The sequence below is a fragment of the Trichosurus vulpecula genome, chromosome 1 (genome assembly GCF_011100635.1).
Source record: "Trichosurus vulpecula isolate mTriVul1 chromosome 1, mTriVul1.pri, whole genome shotgun sequence".
NCBI lineage: Eukaryota > Metazoa > Chordata > Mammalia > Diprotodontia > Phalangeridae > Trichosurus > Trichosurus vulpecula.
In genome coordinates, this window is record NC_050573.1 from 461,942,538 (window position 1) to 461,961,070 (window position 18,533).

General features: G+C 41.5%; 1 protein-coding gene across 1 annotated transcript in view; it reads left to right on the top strand.

Annotated features, from left to right (window-relative positions):
- ADGRV1 (adhesion G protein-coupled receptor V1) overlaps nucleotides 1-18,533 on the top strand; it is a 727,941-nt gene that overhangs the window by 708,551 nt on the left and 857 nt on the right. The gene's annotated exons all lie outside the window — the stretch shown is intronic.

Consider the following 18,533-nt stretch of genomic DNA (forward strand, 5'->3'; position numbering starts at 1 on the left):
CTGATCTTCTAGACTGACATTCCGAATATAGCCACCGTTTTCATTAATTTCATTCAGAGACTGATTTAAATCAATATTCTAACACGTTTGCCTTGGGTTCAGTTCAGGGGTTGAGGAGAAGATGTTTAGAATGGAAAAGAAAAGTCACATAGGAAGCAAATTATTCATATTTCCACTTTCTAAGCATGTATGTTGCATACTCGGTAATTATATAATAATTATTATGGCCATCACTTCTCTGGCACTTTAAGGATTGCAAAATGCTTTACAAATGTCATCTTATTTTTACCCTCACAATAACCTCGTGAGGTTGGTGCTATTATTATCATCCCCACTTTACAGATGAGGGGACTGATCAGGTGTCTGCTTGTAAATGTTTAACAACTAGATCTCTCTCCCCACCCCCAAAGTGCACATGACACATCTTTTAAGAATTCTGCATTAACACCTTCTTAAGCTTGGACAATCACCAAAACAGTGAGTTGATTTATAGTACTTACTGATTTCTAAGGTATAAATGCTCACCCTGAAAATTTAACAATCAGCTCACAGTGTCTAAGACAGAATTTGAATTCAGATCTTCCTGACTTTGTTCAGGAGTCCAGTGTCCATCCAGTGCTCTATCTATTCTACCACCTAGATGGTTCAGTGAGGTAATTCTTTCTACTCATTATTCCACTTGTCTATAAGAATATCCTTTCAGCACAAATTCATCTTGCAAAATAATTACTTATGCCAAGATATATTCAAATTAATGAACAGCAATTGAATAAGCTAATCCTTATCATTAAAATTAACACCAGGAAATGGGGGAGGAAAAGGGGTCTGGAACTGTGATTTCAATGGTGTGAACAATCCCCAGCATGGAAACATCTTTTTTTTTTAATTTTTTAATTTATTTAACATATTTAGTTTTCAGCATTGATTTTCACAAAAGTTTGAATTACAAATTTTCTCCCCATTTCTACCCTCCCACCCACTCCAAGATGGCGTATATTCTGCTTGCCCTGTTCCCCAGTCAGCGCTCCCCTCTGTAACCCCACTCCCCTCCCATCCCCTTTTTCCTTCCTTTCTTGTAGGGCAAGATAAATTTCTACACCCCATTGTCTGTGTATCTTATTTTCTAGTTGCATGCAAAAACATTTTTGTTGTTTTTGAACATCTGTTTTTAAAACTTTGAGTTCCAAATTCTCTCCCCTCTTCCCTTCCCACCCACCTTCCCTAAGAAGTCAAGCAATTCAACATAGGCCACATGTGTATCATTATGTATAACCCTTCCACAATACTCATGTTGTGAAAGACTAACTATATTTTGCTCCTTCCCAACCCATCACCCTTTATTGAATTTTCTCCCTTGACCCTGTCCCTTTTCGAAAGTGTTTGTTTTTGACTACCTCCACCCCCATCAGCCCTCCCCTCCGTCATCCCCCCCATTTATTTTTATCTTCTTCCCTCTTCTTTCCTGTGGGGTAAGATTCCCAATTGGGTATGTATGGTATTCCCTCCTTAGGCCAAATCTGATGTGAGCAATGTTCACTCATTCCCCCCTCATCCGCCCTCTCCCCTCCTCCCACAGAACTGCTTGCTCTTGCCTCCTTTATGCGAGATAATCCACCCCATTCTATCTCTCCCTATCTCCCTCTCTCAGTATGTTCCTCTCTCATCCCTTAATTTTATTTTATTTCTTTTAGATATCTTCCCTTCATCTTCAACTCACCCTGTGTCCTCTCTCTCTCTCTCTCTCTCTCTATATATATATATATATATATATATATATATATATATATACACACACACACACACACACACATAGATATATACATACATACACATTCACTTATATATACATAAACATATATGTATGCATATTCCCTTCAGCTACCCTAATACTGAGGTCTCATGAATCATACTCGTCATCTTTCCATGTAGGAATGTCAACAAAACAGTTCACCTTTAGTAAGTTCCTTGCAATTTCTTTTTCTTGTTCTTTTTCTTGATTACCTTTTCATGCTTCTCTTGATTCTTGTGTTTGAAAGTCAAATTTTCTATTCAGTTCTGGTCTTTTCACTGAGAAAGCTTGAAAGTCCTCTATTTTATTGAAAATCCATATTTTGCCTTGGAGCATGATACTCAGTTTTGCTGGGTAGGTGATTCTAGGTTTTAATCCTAGCTCCATTGACCTCCAGAATATCGTATTCCAAGCCCTTCGATCTCTTAATGTAGAGGCTGCCAGATCTTGGGTTATTCTGATTGGGTTTCCACAATACTCAAATTGTTTCTTTCTGGCTGCTTGCAGTATTTTCTCCTTGATCTGGGAGCTCTGGAATTTGGCGACAATATTCCTGGGAGATTTCTTTTTGAGATCTATTTGAGGAGGCGATCGATGGATTCTTTCAATTTCTATTTTGCCCTGTGACTGTAGAATATCAGGACAGTTCTCCTTGATAATTTCTTGAAAGATGATATCTAGGCTCTTTTTTTGACCATGGCTTTCAGGTAGTCTAATAATTTTTAAATTATCTCTCCTGGATCTATTTTCCAGGTCAGTGGTTTTTCCAAGGAGATATTTGACATTATCTTCCATTTTTTCATTCCTTTGGTTCTGTTTTATAATATCTTGATTTCTCATCAAGTCACTAGCTTCCACTTGCTCCAATCTAATTTTTAAAGTAGTATTTTCTTCAGTGGTCTTTTGGACCTCCTTTTCCATTTGGCTAATTCTGCCTTTCAGGGCATTCTTCTCCTCATTGGCTTTTTGGAGCTCTTTTGTCATTTGAGTTAGTCTGTTTTTTAAGGTGTTGTTTTCTTCAGTGTATTTTTCAGTATTTTTTGGGGTCTCCTTTAACAAGTCATTGACTTGTTTTTCATGGTTTTCTCGCATCCTTCTCATTTCTCTTCCCAATTTTTCCTCTACTTCTCTAACTTGCTTTTCCAAATCCTTTTTGAGCTCTTCCATGGCCTGGGACCAGTTCATGTTTTTCTTGGAGATGTTGTAGGCTCTTTGATTTTATTAATTTCTTCTGTCTGTATGTTTTGGTCTTCTTTGTCAGCAAAGAAAGAATGCAAAGTCTGAGACTGAATCTCGGTGTGTTTTCGCTGCCTGGCCATATTCCCAGCCAACTAACTTGACCTTTGAGTTTTTCAGTGGGGTATGACTGCTTGTAGACTACAGAGTTCTATGTTCCACGTTTGCGGGGGAGGTGCCAGCTCTGCCACACCAGCACTGCTCCTTCCCCAAGAACCCCCAACCCGAACTGGGCTTAGATCTTCGGCAGGCTGTGCACCCCTGCTCTGATCCGCCACTTAATTCCTCCCACCAGGTGGGCCTGGAGCCAGAAGCAGCAACAGCCGTAGCTGCCCCACCTCCGCTGCCCCCGGGGCTGGAAGCTGAACCGCGAACTCCTTCCATTCTCGCAGCTTTTCCCACTAACCTTCTCAGCAATCTTTGGTGTTTGTGGGTTGAGAAGTCTGGTAACTGCCACAGCTCACTGATTCAGGGCGCTAGGGCATGCTCTGCCCCGTTGCTGGTCTTGTTGTTCCACACTGCTCAGGCTGGGCTCTGCTCCACTCTGTTCCCAGCTCCCAGCTCCGTGTGGGATAGACCTCACCCAGAGACCATCCAGGCTGTCCTGGCCTGGAGCCCTGCTTCCCTCTGCTGTTTTGTGGGTTCTGCTGTTCTAGAATTGGTTCAGAGCCATTTTTTATAGGTTTTTGGAGGGACTCGGTACAGAGCTCACGCTATTCCCTGCTTACCAGCTGCCATCTTGGCTCCACCCCCTCAGCATGGAAACTTCTACTCATGGAGTTTAGATGGTTCAGTGGATACAACACTGGAGCTAGAGTCACGAAGTCCTGAAATCAAATCCTGCCTCAGACATTTATTGGTTGTGTAACTCTGGAGAAGTCACTTAATCTCCTTCTGCCTCAGTTTCCTCATCTATAAAACAAAGATAATAATAGCACCTACCTTCTGGAGTTGTGGTGGAAATAAAATGGGCTAATATTCATAAAGTACTTTACAAACCTTAAAGTGCTATATAAATTCTATTTATCATCATTGATTAGTAATTTATTTACAATTTGGGGACCCTGAGATTTTAATTGATGTGCCCAGTATGTGACAGTGGCCATACACAGACCTGGGTCTTCTCAACTGCCAGTGCCGCCCTCTCTCCGCCACACCACACTGCCTCTCTGGGAAGACAAGTGGAATATTTCATTGCTATATGCATTTTGTATATCGTTCATGCACTGTACCCACACACACACATTTTAAAAAAGCATAAAGATAATGTCTTTCATGTCATGTCAGTCATGTCTTTCATATGTCTTATACGTCATCACTATCTTATCCATTATTTAGACAGTAGGGATAGTCTCTCTAGCATGACAGTTTATAACCCTTCTGTGTCCTATCAGAAGGTTTCATTCATTGCTATAGCCAGAATAATCCACCATTTGCCTAGTGATAAAATTAGAACTCTTATTTAAACTGGCCTTCAATGATGGATGCCCAGTTCATCATTGGTCAGGGCCTTCAGACCTTCTTAGCTTTATAGAACCTGTTGGGACTTGAGCTCTACTGGTCTTTGAAAGCCCCAAGTCCGTTCAGGATGGCAGAGTATTAATAATGAAGTGTGCTACCCACCTCCTGACAGAGAGGTGATGGATGTGACACATACATTTCTATACATGACCACTCTGAGAATTTGTCTTGTTTGTGCATATGTGTTACAGAGGTTTTGCTTTTCTTTTCTTTTTAATTTGGGGGTAAGGGTTGGCAGGAGATGGAGGCAAGGCAAAACGTTTCCACACAATTAGATGAGAACAGAGGGAAGGACAGAATGAATCATGGATTATCAGGGGCTTGACAAACAGGACAGCTTTGACAAGTAGGATATGAATAATTTAAAATATTTTTAAAACAAAAATAAGCCTTGTATAACAGAGATTTGCAGTTTCATGCACAAAATCTTCCTGTCCTAGAATGTATATAGAAATGCTCATTTTAGTTTGTGTTTGTTAAAGTCAGAATTTTTTTAAAGTTAAGAAAAAATCAGGTCTCCTACAGATTATGATCACTCAATCAAAAATATATATTATGTTAATAGAGAAATAATATAATATACATTAAATGACTAGTATGATGAGACTTCTTGCCAAGATAGCAGACTGAATAAAGATTAGCAGCCCAACTCCTACACACTTACTCTAGTAAAATAACTAAAAATTATACCAGGCCAAATAATGTTTGAGAAATCCAGTGGTGGACTACCAAGTGATGAGTCTGGGTATGGCATCACTCAGACGGGAATACCCAAGGCCCATGGTCTCTAAGTTTCAAAGCATTCTATCCTGAGATGCCACAGAGGGTCCTGAAGATACAGCATTCTGAATGTCAAAGATTCAGTAGGGCATAGCCCCTAGGGTTGGAAGTCAGAGTGGGAACATAGATGACACAAAACCAAGTAAAGCTGACCATTCCACCCAAAATCACGTCAGGAGACAGAGCCTAGCCCTGCCACAAAGCCCACAAAGCTCTGGGGCTGGAGAGATGAAGAATCACAAAAAATATGTAGACCACCAAAAAGAATTGTAACAGATCCAGACGTATCAGAAATCCAACCTAGGAAAAAGTAATTCTACGGCAATTGCAAACAGAGACTCAAAGGGAGAAATGGATTTCCCACAGCGTCTACAGGAGAGATATTGAAATAAAAGGTCTTAAAGAAAGAATTAGAAAGAGAATAAGTAGCTCAGAATTTTATCCAAGTAATGGACTCTCAGGAAGTTAGAGTAGATCAAACAGAAATCAATGATTCCATGAGATAGCAAAGAAAAAAAATTAGAAAAAAATCAAAATAGTACTCATTATCAAAAAGATTGACCTGGAAAACAGCTCACGTATTAACTTCAGAATCATTGGACTCCCAGAAAATCATGATTTTTTTTTTAAAGTCTGGAAATTACATTGGATAATTTTTTTTAAAAAAACCATCCAGATCTATTAGAACTAGACAGAGGACAAAGGGAAAATAGAAACAACTCACAGATTACTTGCTGGGGAAAAAACCCTAAGAGGAAAAGTACAAGGATATCATAGCCAAAATCCAGAGTTTCCATGTCAAATATAAATACTGTAATCAGTCAATCAATAAGCACTTCTTAAATACTTACCATATCCAGGCACTGTCCTAAGCACCAGAGAAACACACTCAAGCAAAAAGACAGTCCTACCCTCAAGGAGTTTACATTTTTAAAATAAGAGAAGCAACATGTAAAAGGAAAACTGAAAAGTTGGAGATGGGGGAAGAGGAAGGGAGTATTATATACTAGGATGGGGCCATAGTCACAAAGTTCAGAGAGTGGGCGGGGTGGCTATTCTAGGACTTCTCCCCAAAAATTGAGGTTCTGGAATGAACATATCCATGGAAGAAGGAGTCTACAGGAATAGAGAACCACAAGGATCACACAAGAGCCAGTAAACAAGAGTAAATCTTGAAATGCAATATTCCAAAGGCAAAAGACATAGGCTTACACCCAAGAATAACTTACCCTGAAAAGCTGAGTACAATCCTACATGGGAAAAAGAAAAATGGATCTTTATTGGAAGACAGAACTTGCGAGCATTTCTGATTAAAAACCAGCCCTGATTAGAAACTTTGAAATGCAGATACTAGAGTTGAGAGAAATCTAGAAAGGTAATTTCAGCAATTGGAAGGGGCTGTATGATAATAAAGTGCTAACATTCTAATAGAGGAAGAAGAAACAAAGGTCCCTTCAGACTAGTTTTTAAAATAGCAGGTTGAATTTATCATATACTTTACATATTATATACAAGATTCATATAAAATCTTTTTATGTTGTACTCTGTATATGGAAATGCTTATTTTTTTGATGTATGTTAAGTTCAGAATAAATAAAAAATTTCTGCTATGGCCGTGCACTGTCTTAGACCCTAAGGATACGAAAACAGAAGGAAACGATGATGAGGCAACCAAGTTGGTTTTGGGCAGAGAATATATTCTGTGGTGTGATTCCAGTGTCATCTCTTAAGCCAGGTCTTTCTTTCCAAGTTTAAGTTTCTCACTTGTTAGATACTGGTGGAGACCATGTCTTGGGCATCTTTATATTTCCCACGGCATCCGCCACCATTCCTCATAAATGATAGGAGCTTAAGAAATATTTGTTGAGTGAATGGACCAGGTTAGCCCTTTTGGAAGTTGTACTGACACTTTCTGATGGCCCAGTTACCAGGTTCTTTCTCACGACCATTCTGCAAATCACCCGACAAGATGACCTCGTTTGTCCTCATTTGCCTTCATGTCTTGGCATGTTTGGCAGTAAACATGGTGAAATTCTAATCATAACACTTACTGTCACACTGGTTTTGAAAGCACATTGTATTTACAGCATAACAATTGCTACCAGCACAGTGTTTAATGATAGGGAAGAGATAGTGTGTGCTGATGCTTCTTGCAGACCTAACCTCCCCGTTTGGTGGTGGTTGTTGTTGGGCAGGGTTGGGGGGTGGGAGTTCCTACTAGCAAATGCAGGTCCTGCATCGCTGGTGCTCAGCTCTTAGGATAACCACACTTCTTCTCCTTGTTTGCCAAGATCCTTAAACCCCAGATCTCCCCCAAGGAGAAAACTACTGTAGCCTCTTGGGTATTTAAAGGGGATTTACTATGGAAATATACAATACGAGGAGTAAGGCACAATATCAGATGGAAAGGTAAACAAAAGTCATATGTTTTAATCATGTTCCTGTGTTAGTTATAGGATAGTTATCCACTTGTCTTATAATTGTTCTTATTTTGGGTCTTGATAATAACTTCATTCTAGTTTCTATGGCCATGAAATTATATGGCCAGACCTGCCTTCTCAACTCTGAAATCAACTCCTCCAGTCCTAATAATGACCTATAAGATGCCAGGCATAGTCAGGAACGTACCTAAGCAATCCCAACAGCCCACTCATCTGTCAGGGAAAGCCTATTTTTCGTTTTCCTCAATTTATAGTAAGAAATGATCCTTCTGCTGGTCTTCAGGCTTTGAAACATCCTCTAATTTAACGTGAAGATCCCTTCTGGCCCCATTGGAAGCCATTCACACTCTCATCTCACTTTTTGTTCTGGTCAGTTCCTCTTGAACCAGATTCTGTAAGGCTAGTCCTTCAGCTGATTCAGTTCTTGATGAAAAAAATGCCACCTCTTCCCCCAACACCACAGGGAACATGGCCTTTTGGCCCAGCCATCAGGTCCTTTGCTGGGTCCAGCCTTCCATGTCCTAGCTCCATGCTGGCTCCAATCAAACTAATTTGATCTCTAGTTCTGAAACTAAACTCCCAAATGTGTCTGCCTCTACCTCCCCACTACCAGCTACTCTAAACTTACAGACATGTCTGAGTATCAAGAGACTAGACATTCTTCAGTTCTCCTCAGCTAAGAATCTAATTACTTCTACATTCTAGGACTGTGAGTAACTGATCCTACTTGAGACAGTCCCACCTCCCCCATTGAGAGTGAACCCCAAAGAATATGGTTGTTTGTGTGTTTTGATAAATAATTAAATAATTCATGGGCTTATGAGAGAGCGAGAGAGAGAGAGAGAATATATTAAGTCTTATTTTGTTGCTAGTATTAAGCACTGGGGACACAGATAGAAGCAACTGAGACAATCCCTGCCTTCAAGCAGCTTCTAATAGGGGAAGATGACACATATAAAAGGTCTGGAAAGGGGCAAAGGGGATGGGGATTGCACGCTGGTTGGCATGACTGGAGATGTTTGGGAAGTGTCCTAGAGGCCTTAAACTGAGCAAGATGAGTCTAGGGCTGGCCTCAAAGCCAGTATTTCCAGAGGGGCACAGTCCAATCTCCCAGTGGGGAGAGAAAGTGGAGATGACTTTGCTGGCCACGGCCAAGAAGTACAATATATTCCCTTTCCCTTTCTCACCAGTGCCCAAGAATTGGGCAGGACCATAGCAGCACAGAAATGTGTCTAAATTTTTTCAATGGATACATGAAAACCCCAAGTTCTTAAAATGTAAAGATTTCTGTTTGCTTCATTTTTTTTTCCCTCAAGCAGAGAGAATGAAAAGCTTTTCTACCCCACCCACTGAAATACCACATCCCACAGCTAGACCAACCACCATCCCAACTTGTTTCCTTTTTGACACCTTAGGAAGCTAAGAGCTTTTGAAAGGAGGGACTGCTGTCCCTGGCTCTCATCCTCCTGAAGCCTAAATCCCATAGAGTAGGGGTAGAAGGGCAAGGAGTCTACAACCGTATATTTCATTATTGTACAGGATGTGTTGCTACTACAGTGCTTCCAGTGGCTTGGCGATAGAAATAAAACATGTATTATTGCTGTATAATAAAATCAAATCTGGGCCCTCAATATGAAATATCTGCGATGTAGCTGCACTCTTAGTAATGACTTGCTTACCACTAGATGTCACTGAAATGGTCTTAGTCTATTTACAATGGAAATAAGTAATTCACCCCCATAGATTCTAAAATAAATGCTTTAAAAGGAGGATAGGGGATAGAAAATGTTTCTATCTTTGAGTTGCTACAGTTAGGACATAATACTAGGAGATAAAAAATGGGCACTTCCCCTGTGGCATGTGATGATACTGACAAGCCTAGGTTGTGCAGTATCATCTATACCAGAGGCCCCCCACAAGAAGGCACAGTTTAGCTCTGGGCACATCCTGCCCACAAGCTAGAGAGGCTTTGTTATAGACCCCTGCACTGGAGCAGACCCATACAACTTCATCTAGTATATAGTCCCCATGAGGGTTCTGTCCCCAGACATGGGACCTCTACAAAGGGCAGGTCAGAGGCTGTGACCCTGAACCAGCCTAGCTTCTTCAGGACATAGTTAGAGAGGTTCCCAGGACCTGTGCTGATCCTTCCCAGAGGTTTTCTGTCCTGGGTCAGAAGTCCCCAGTGTGAGTCTAGGCCCGCTGAGACCTAGAGGCATTCATTTAGAGGTAGGCAGAAGGGAGAAGACATCCCAGAGGACTGTCAGCCTCTCTATAGGTTTCCTACTCGCATGGTACCGTGGTATTAGGTATTCGCCTACCAGGGGTAACCATGAGAAAAATAAACCATGCGCTCAGCTGGAGAATGTCTGCTAATGAGGAAGTATGACTAGTGGACAGAGTCTCATACTTGGAGTCTCAAAAGCCTGAGTTCATATCTGGCTCTGAGACATACTAGGGGTGTGACCACAGGTACTGTTCTGAGGCTCAGGGGAAGGAATTCCTGGAGTTCTTACTTCAGAGGGTCATGAGATTCAAACGAGATAATGTACAAAAGGCATTACATTCTGCATGCTTTAAAGCTTTATGTAAATGTAAGTTGGTATTATGGGGAAACAGACACAAAGTAGCTTCGTTAGGAGGTGAATCACATAGTCTACAAACCTGCTGTATATATAAAACGTGTTTATTAAATAGTCGACTAATTTCACAAGTCACAAGTGAGAAGGGGTGGCAGGGCGGGGTGCCAGGGATTGGACTTGTGACTACATCAATGTAAAAAACTACTAGTGGGAAAAGCCCCTCTATCAATGCAGACTGGCAATTTCTCCAGTTTTTTCTTAGTCGTAGAGAATTGTCTAGGGGCACTATGAGGGGTTAAGGGATTTGCCATGGGTCACACAGCCAATATGTTTAAGAAACTAGACTTGAATTCAGGGACTCTGAGACCAGCCTCTATTCAGTATACAATGCTGCCTCTCAGTCTCATTATTAGATGAGGGGTTTTTTAAAAGAAAAGAAGAGGGAAGGAAGGGAGGGAGGGAGGGAGGAATGGAGGAATGGAGGGAGGGAGGAAGGAAGAGGAGGAAGGGAGGGAGAGAGGGAGGGAAAAGAGTCAGAGAGAGAGGGAGTCTAGGTTACCAATTACTGGCTGCTGGATTTTGTACAACTCACTTAGCATCTCTGAATGATTTTCCTCAACTATAAAAGAAAAGCTAAATGGTGTCTATGTTTTCCATTTCTGTGATCCTATTTTATATTTTCTTGTATCTAAATTCTAGCTCCCAAGAAAAACTATCCCAGGGAAATTTGATACTTCCTGTGGCATGCTACTTAAGGGAGAGGGTCAATTCAATTCTGAAAATGTATTAAGCATCTTCTCTCCTCAGAGTACTTAGCTAGGTAATGGTGAATACAGAGGGGGAAAAATGCCAAGCTCCTTCTGCTCGAGGAGTAAGGATCATAGAATCATAGAACTTAGAAGTGGAAGAGGGCTGGAAGATAATGTAGTCTGATACCTTCATTTTACAGATAAGAAAACTGAAAACCCAGTTAAGTGACTCACCCAAGGTCTATGGAGGGGTAAAAAGCAAAGCTAAGGAGATAGTCACATGTCTAAGCCATTCCAATACAAAAGAGAATAGGGCAGGTGTATGGGCTAGATACAAATAAAGTGCTGTGCGACCTCTAAGAAAGGAAAGATCATTTCAGATCATGTAAAGCCCTTTAAAGGTGATATTTGATCTGAGTCTTAAAGGATGACTAGGATTTCAATGGGCATATTGTGAGGAAGGAGTTGGGTAGAAAGAGAAAGCATTTCAGCCACTTGTGACAGACTGTGCCCCAACCCCATACTGTCGGTAAACCACGTGCCCTAATTTGATCCCTTACTCTCAGGTCTAGCTCTAGGGAAAATTGTGGAGCAGGCAAACTAGTCTCTGGCAACCCTCCATCTTCCCTTTCATCCCTCTTCCCTTTTCTCCTGGTGTTCCCCTGCCTAAGCTTATCTATGTGATTCATTCCCATATTGCTTTGCTCCCAACTAACTGCATGAAGGGTAAATGAATTCACAATAGGTGTTAATGAATATAATATTTGCATTGTGATATATCTACCATGTGATATTTACATACTATTAAGAGACTCTTGAAGGTCAAAAAGATTCCAAGATGCAAAGGAATGAATCTTTAATGGTGGAATTTCAGGCACTGTGGCAAGGCTGGTGAGAAAAATTTTTTTAGAATCCCCAAAATTCCACATGGTCCCCTACTTGTAAGAATGTTCTATTTACCTATTACCTCCCTTCCATTCTATAAAAAACAGAAGTGTAAAGGGGCTTAGAGATCAACTAGTCCAAACTTCTCCTTTCGTGGAAAAGGAAACTAAAATACAGAAAGGTTAAGTGAGTTGTCCCAAGGTAGTATGTGGGAGATAAGACACATAGCCAAGTATAAGACAAGACAGAGCGTGGCAAATGAATAGAGCATGTAAAGATCCAGTGCCCAGACAATCCAGGGAACAAATGAATAGGCTTTCATGATAGGATCAGTAATGGCACCGTCACCATGAAGTGGGGGAGATAGGGATGGGCAGGTCCACGTGGTAACCAGAGGGAGCTTGGGACCAGAGGTGTGCCCCGGACTGGGCCCAAGTCCCAGACTCGGTGGCTTGTAAGTAAGCACATGCGGCTGCTTCATGGTTGTATTTGGAAAGGGATCTTAGAAGTCGTCTCATCCATTGTACAGATAAAGAAACTCAGAGGCTCAGAAACATGGAGTGACTGGCCCAAGTGACATAATAGTCAATGGCAGAGCAGGATTCAAATCCAGGTTTTCTGCTTCTAAAACCATCAATCTTTCCATTGTCCTGCCAGCTCTACACAGCAGAACTAAATCAATATGCAAGAATTATAATATATGCAATATAAAGAATATTACAACAAAATAATATAGACATACATATATTACACGTGTAGGTATATATGTGTGTGTGCACGTACATTTATGTGCATGTGCATGAGTGTATAAATATATGTTCATGCATATGTACATGCATTTATGTGTGTGTATGTGTATGTGTATGTATGGTGGGGGGAGGAACTAGACCTTTGGTTTTCATCCACATAGGTAACTTCCAGAGGGAGGAGACTCCCTACATCAAAGTAACCTATCCCCTGCTCTGCAGTGGACAGGCTCACAGGCTTGGCCAAAGCACCAGAAGGTCGTCACTTGTCCAGCATCATGCTTCTTCAGAGATGGTTCTTGAACCTGGGTCTTCCTGACTAGCTCTCTATCCACTCTGCTATGATTGCGCCCCTCTCTCTCTCTCTCTCTCTCTCTCTCTGTCTTCCCCTGCCTCTCCCCTGTCCCTCTCTTTCTCCTCTTCCTCTTCTCCCTCCTTCCCTCACTATCTGTCTATACACAATATGAACATTAATTAAACCAGTGAGGTGGGATTACAGGGGTGCCACAAGAGGTTGTTGGGGGAGATACTTAACGCTGGCATCCTTGCTGCTCCTCCAATGAGACGTTCCATCTCCTGACTCCTCACATACTCATTGGCTGTGGCCCACGCCTGGATTTCTCTCCATCCTCAGCTCCTAGTCCTGGCTTCTTTCAAGTGTCACCTGAAATCCCAGCTTCTGGGAGAAGCCTTTCCCAATCCCTCCTAATCCTGGTGCCTTCCCTAGGTTGATCATTCTGTGTAGAGCTTGTTTTTACATAGTTGTTTGGGTGCTGTCTCCCCCATTAAACTGTGAGCGCCTTGAGAACAAAGACTGTTTTTTACCTTATTTTGCATCCCTAGTGCTTAGCATGGTGCTTGGCACATAGTAAGTGCTTAAAAGTGTTTATTGATTGACTGACTGAAACAGATCCATGCTCTCAGTTATGTGAATACTCCCTCCACTAGTGCAGATTGCAACCTCTCTATACCCTCTTACCTCATCTAATTCTTCTCCATGAATTTCCACAAATTTACCATAGAGAATCTAACATTCCAAAGGCCTTCCTCTTTTTTATTTTTAATATGCCATGTGTCCCGGTGTGGCAACCAGGCTCTCTAGCTGTAATTCCTCACTTATAGCAAACCTTTATTTTTTGGTTGAGGGGGTTTCCTGGCAGAAAAGCACCACCATGCTTCTAATTAACCCTGAAGTTCCTAATTACAAGAGCCTCAAAGGAGAGAACTGTAAGAACAAGTGGAGGACATAGAACACTGTGGGGTATTTGTGGGATATTGTAGGAAAAAAGCTGGCCTACTCTGTAATAGCAAAGCCCTGGAAACAAAAGCAGGTGCCCATTGACTGGGGGAATGGCTCAGCCAACTGCGCTGCAGGAATTGTACTGTGCGGTAGGAAATGATGAATGCAGAAAACCAAGGGAAGATCTATGTGAACTGATGCAGAATGAAGTAAATTACACCAAGAAAACATGCATAATGACCGCAACGGGGTATAGGAAAAGAGCAATCACACATTTACACACACAAAATAGAAAGTGAATGTTGCAAAACTACAAAGACTCAAAAATGGTTCAAAAGGAGAGAAATAAGACACCCCCACCTCACACCTTTGCCAGGGTGGAAGGTCTACGAGTGTTGTGAAATGCAGTATATTTTCAGACATTTTCAAGTATTGAACAGTTATGCTTATTTTTCCCCTTCTTTTTTCTTTATCTTTTTTTGTCTTTAAAAAGACTATTTCTTATAATGAAATGGCTCTCTAGGAAAGGGAGGCAGTAGGACACGGACACTGGGGAAACTCTGGTGATGTAAGGAAACAAAACTCATCAATAAAGACTTCCTGGAAAAAAAAAAAAAAGAAAGGGCAGTAAGTCAGCAGGAAGAGCGAACTGTGTATAAACCTTATCTCCAAAATTTAGAGTAATAACAGTACCTACTGTCATTACAGCTAACATGTAATACTATGAGCCGGGCACTACACTGGGCACTTTAATAATAGTTAACACAATAATAATAGCTAACATTTATATCATAATTACTATGTGCCAGAAACTGTTCTAAGCACTTCAAAAATAGTTAATGTAATAATAGCTAACGTTTATATAGCACTTGCTGTGTGTTCCAGACACTGTGCTAAGCACTTTACAACTATTCTCTCATTTGATCTTCACAACAACCCTGTGAAGTATGATTATCCCCATTTTAAAGATGAAGAAACTGAGGCAAACAGGTCAAGTGACTTGCTCAGGGTCACACAAATAGTGTCAGTGGCTGGATTTGAACTCAGGTCTTCCCGACTCCAGTCCCTGGTGCTCTCTGCCTCATACTGCCTAGCCATGTACATACATAACTGCTCTGAGGTTCCACTTCTTCATCTATAGAATATTACCAACAAGGGTTGTTTTAAGTATGAAATGACATTATGGGCAGGGCATCTCTTTCCTTTTATTCTGAAGAGTGGATTAGAGATATACTTTTGGGGGGAAGGGGAAGAGGGAAGACAATTAGGGTTAAGCGACTTGCCCAAAGTCACACAGCTAGTAAGTGTGTCAAGTGTCTGAGGTCAATTTTGAACTCAGGTCCTCCTGACTCCAGGGCCGGTGCTCCACTCACTAAGCCACCTAGAGACACACTTTTGAAATGTGAGCAGCCTTTGTGCTAACACGACATATTGGCTTCTCTTAATTTGCAGTGGGCTCTCATGTGAATGCTGTAGATCATCAGGATGGGTAATCATTTCGGAAGCTGTCAAAAAGGAAGACTTGATGCAGATCTTTTCTAAATAATACAGAAAGCCTACCACCAGGATCAAGGGAGTTAGAGCCATAAGAGCCCCTAGAGATCAGATGGTTCAACTCTTCTATTTTACAGATGAAGAAAAGAGAGTACTAGATGTTCAGTGCCCCACCCCCTCCCACCCAAGGACACAAGGATAGAGAGTAGGGAGGCACAGAGTCAGGATTTGAACACAGATCCTCTGATGTGAGATCATGTGCTTTTTTTTTTTTTTTTTTGCAATATACCATATGCAGTTTTTGGTGGGATTTTTTGTTTCTTTGTTTTCTTTTTTCTCAGTGTGTATATAATGTGGAAAATGAAACCTGAGAACATCTATCGTAAAAAAAGCTTGATGACCACAACCTGGGATCCAGCCCATACTCCCTGTCCACCGACCACCCCACCCCGCTCTAGTATGTTAATTAATGGCAAAGTACTTGGCACCTAGCTGCTATGGAGGGATAAGAAGATGGATGAGACCGTCAGTACCATAACATTAATGAAGTAGTCATATGTTTATAACACTTTACAAAACACTTTCATCACAGTCCTGCAAGATAAGCATTGCACCATTATTTACAAACAAATTCCAAGAAATTAAGTCATTTACTCAAGGTCACATAGCTATGTAAAGGTCTGGGGACTTAAATATAATTGTATTTCCTTCAAAGTGAAATTCTCCATTCTACCACCCGATCCCATAACACACAGAAAATAACTGTTTGTCCTTCATTCTTGAAGAGGACCGTGACATCAGGAAATTGCTGCCATGACTTGCAGTTGACTTTGATTTGAGTGAGGGAAGGCTGTGCAAGGTCACCAGCCTCACTTTCTCCTCCGGAGCCATCTGGGTCCAGTGGCCTGATATCGATCAGGACAGCCAGTTGCCCTCTAACACACATAACTTAACTAGAGAATCAGTAAATGCCAAAAGAATGTGTAACTCAGTGACCCTAAGGCAAGGATTTCTAGAAGGAAAGGGGAGGGAGCTGGACCTTCGAGCTTTTGAGGGATAGTCAACACATTGATTGAGAGTCAGGTTTCAAAAAGAGATTTCCAACCTAGAACACTGGGGCCAAATCAAGTTAGATAAAATTTAATGGGGATAAGTGCAAAATTTTGTACTTAGGTTTAAAAAATAAACTGTATGACAATGGCCATACAGCAACTCATCTGAAAAAGTCTAGGTTTTGTTGGACCATAAGTTCATTAGTCAGAAGTATAATATTACAACAAAGAAAACTAGTATCATCTCAGGATCCGTTTAAGTGATTAGGAGGTGATAGTCCTATTGCATTCTGTCCTGGTCAGACCCAGGCAGCAGTTGAGGGTACCACATTCATTCAGGGTCTCCCTGCCTTTCCCTGGCTGCAGCAGCCACTCACAGGCTAAATCCTACTGCTGACTGACACAGACTCTTTGTCTGCTCTATTTCCAACTTGAGCCACTTAGCACCCCTTTTCCCCCATGGGCGTACCATCCTGGAACCAGACAGTGAAGGCCCCTGATGGGCTTAGCCCACTGCAGCTCAGAATTCCAGAGCTCAAAAGTGATCCTCTACCTCTGCTTCCTCAGGAATAGGGTTTACAGCTATGTGCCACGGTGCCCCACTGGACACCGCGTATTTAGGACAGATATTACATAAGCTCAGAGGAGTGACTATCCCAGTGGTGACTGAGATCTTGCTCTGTAGGATCAATTGAAGGAGCTGAGAATGCTTAGCCAGGAAACAGAAGACTTCTGGAAGAAGGGCTAGCTGTATTACATTAAATTGTGAGCTCTTTGAGGGCAGGGACTGACTTTTGCCTTTCTTTGTATCCCCAGCTCTTAGCACAGTGCCTGGCACATAGTAGGTGCTTAATATTTATTGACTGACTTTCAAGTATTTGGAAAATGACCCCATAGTGGAGGGATTAGACTTCTCTTCTGTGTGGCCCTGAAGAGCATAATAAGGAACAATCGGTGGAAGTCAAAAAGAGCCAAATTTAGGCTTAGAAAGAAACACTTCACAACAACTACAGATATCCAAAAATGGAATGGCCTGGCTTCCTCCTCATTAGAGGTCTTCAAATCATGGCAGGATGTTGTAGCAAGGACACAGAGCAATCATTACTAAAGGCACGAGATGGCCACTGAAGTCTGGCCTAACTGAAATTCTGAGTATCATGAATAAGCAGAAAGAGATAGGGAGAGTAGGAATAGAAAATCTTTAAGGTAGTGAAGACAAAAAGGCAAGAATATATAGGGATGTGTGTCTGTGTGTGTGTGCGCGCACGTGTGCGTAAGAAGGGGGATGGAAAATTAGAAGACCTGTTTGACTGGAAGAATGGGGAATAAGTTTGAATAGGTAGGATAAGGCCATATTATGGTGGATTTTAAAAGCCAAGAAGATTTTGGATACAATCCAATATGTAATAGGAGCTGGTTAGTGTAGGTTCTTAAGTGGAGGAGCGATGTGAAAGATGTGCTGTTTTAGGAAGATTAGAAGGGCAGTCATTCAGAATAGGTTGGAGGAGTCAGGGAGACTGCTTTGGAGGCTGACTAATACTCCAGGATGCAGGTGATGAGAGGTGAAGCCAGGGTGGAGTCTATGAAAATGAAAAGGAAAGGGCAGGCGGAAGAAACATTTTAAAGAAAGAGTAGCAGCACTTTGTGACTGATTGGACAAAAAAGATGATGGTGTTAAGTACTAGGGATATAAATACAAGCAAACAAGACATTCTAATGGAAGAGGAGAACATATAAAGGGGAGATGGAAAGAGGGAGGGAGAAGAGTAGAGGGAAAGGAGAAGAAAGCAGGGCCAGCTGCTCCTGAGAAGTGAAGTCTGGAGGGTGAGTCAAGCCAGGGCCAGGTGAGGATGGTTTAAGGCCTGTCATGAAATGGTGGTCTCAGCTAGGGACTCACCAATGTACATTGGTATATTCTTTCAAGAGTAATTTTGTGGCATACACAAATGATGAAGAGATAAAAAGGAAATTGTCCTCTATCCTAAAGGATTTGGGGCTCAGCTAGCAAAGCAGATTTC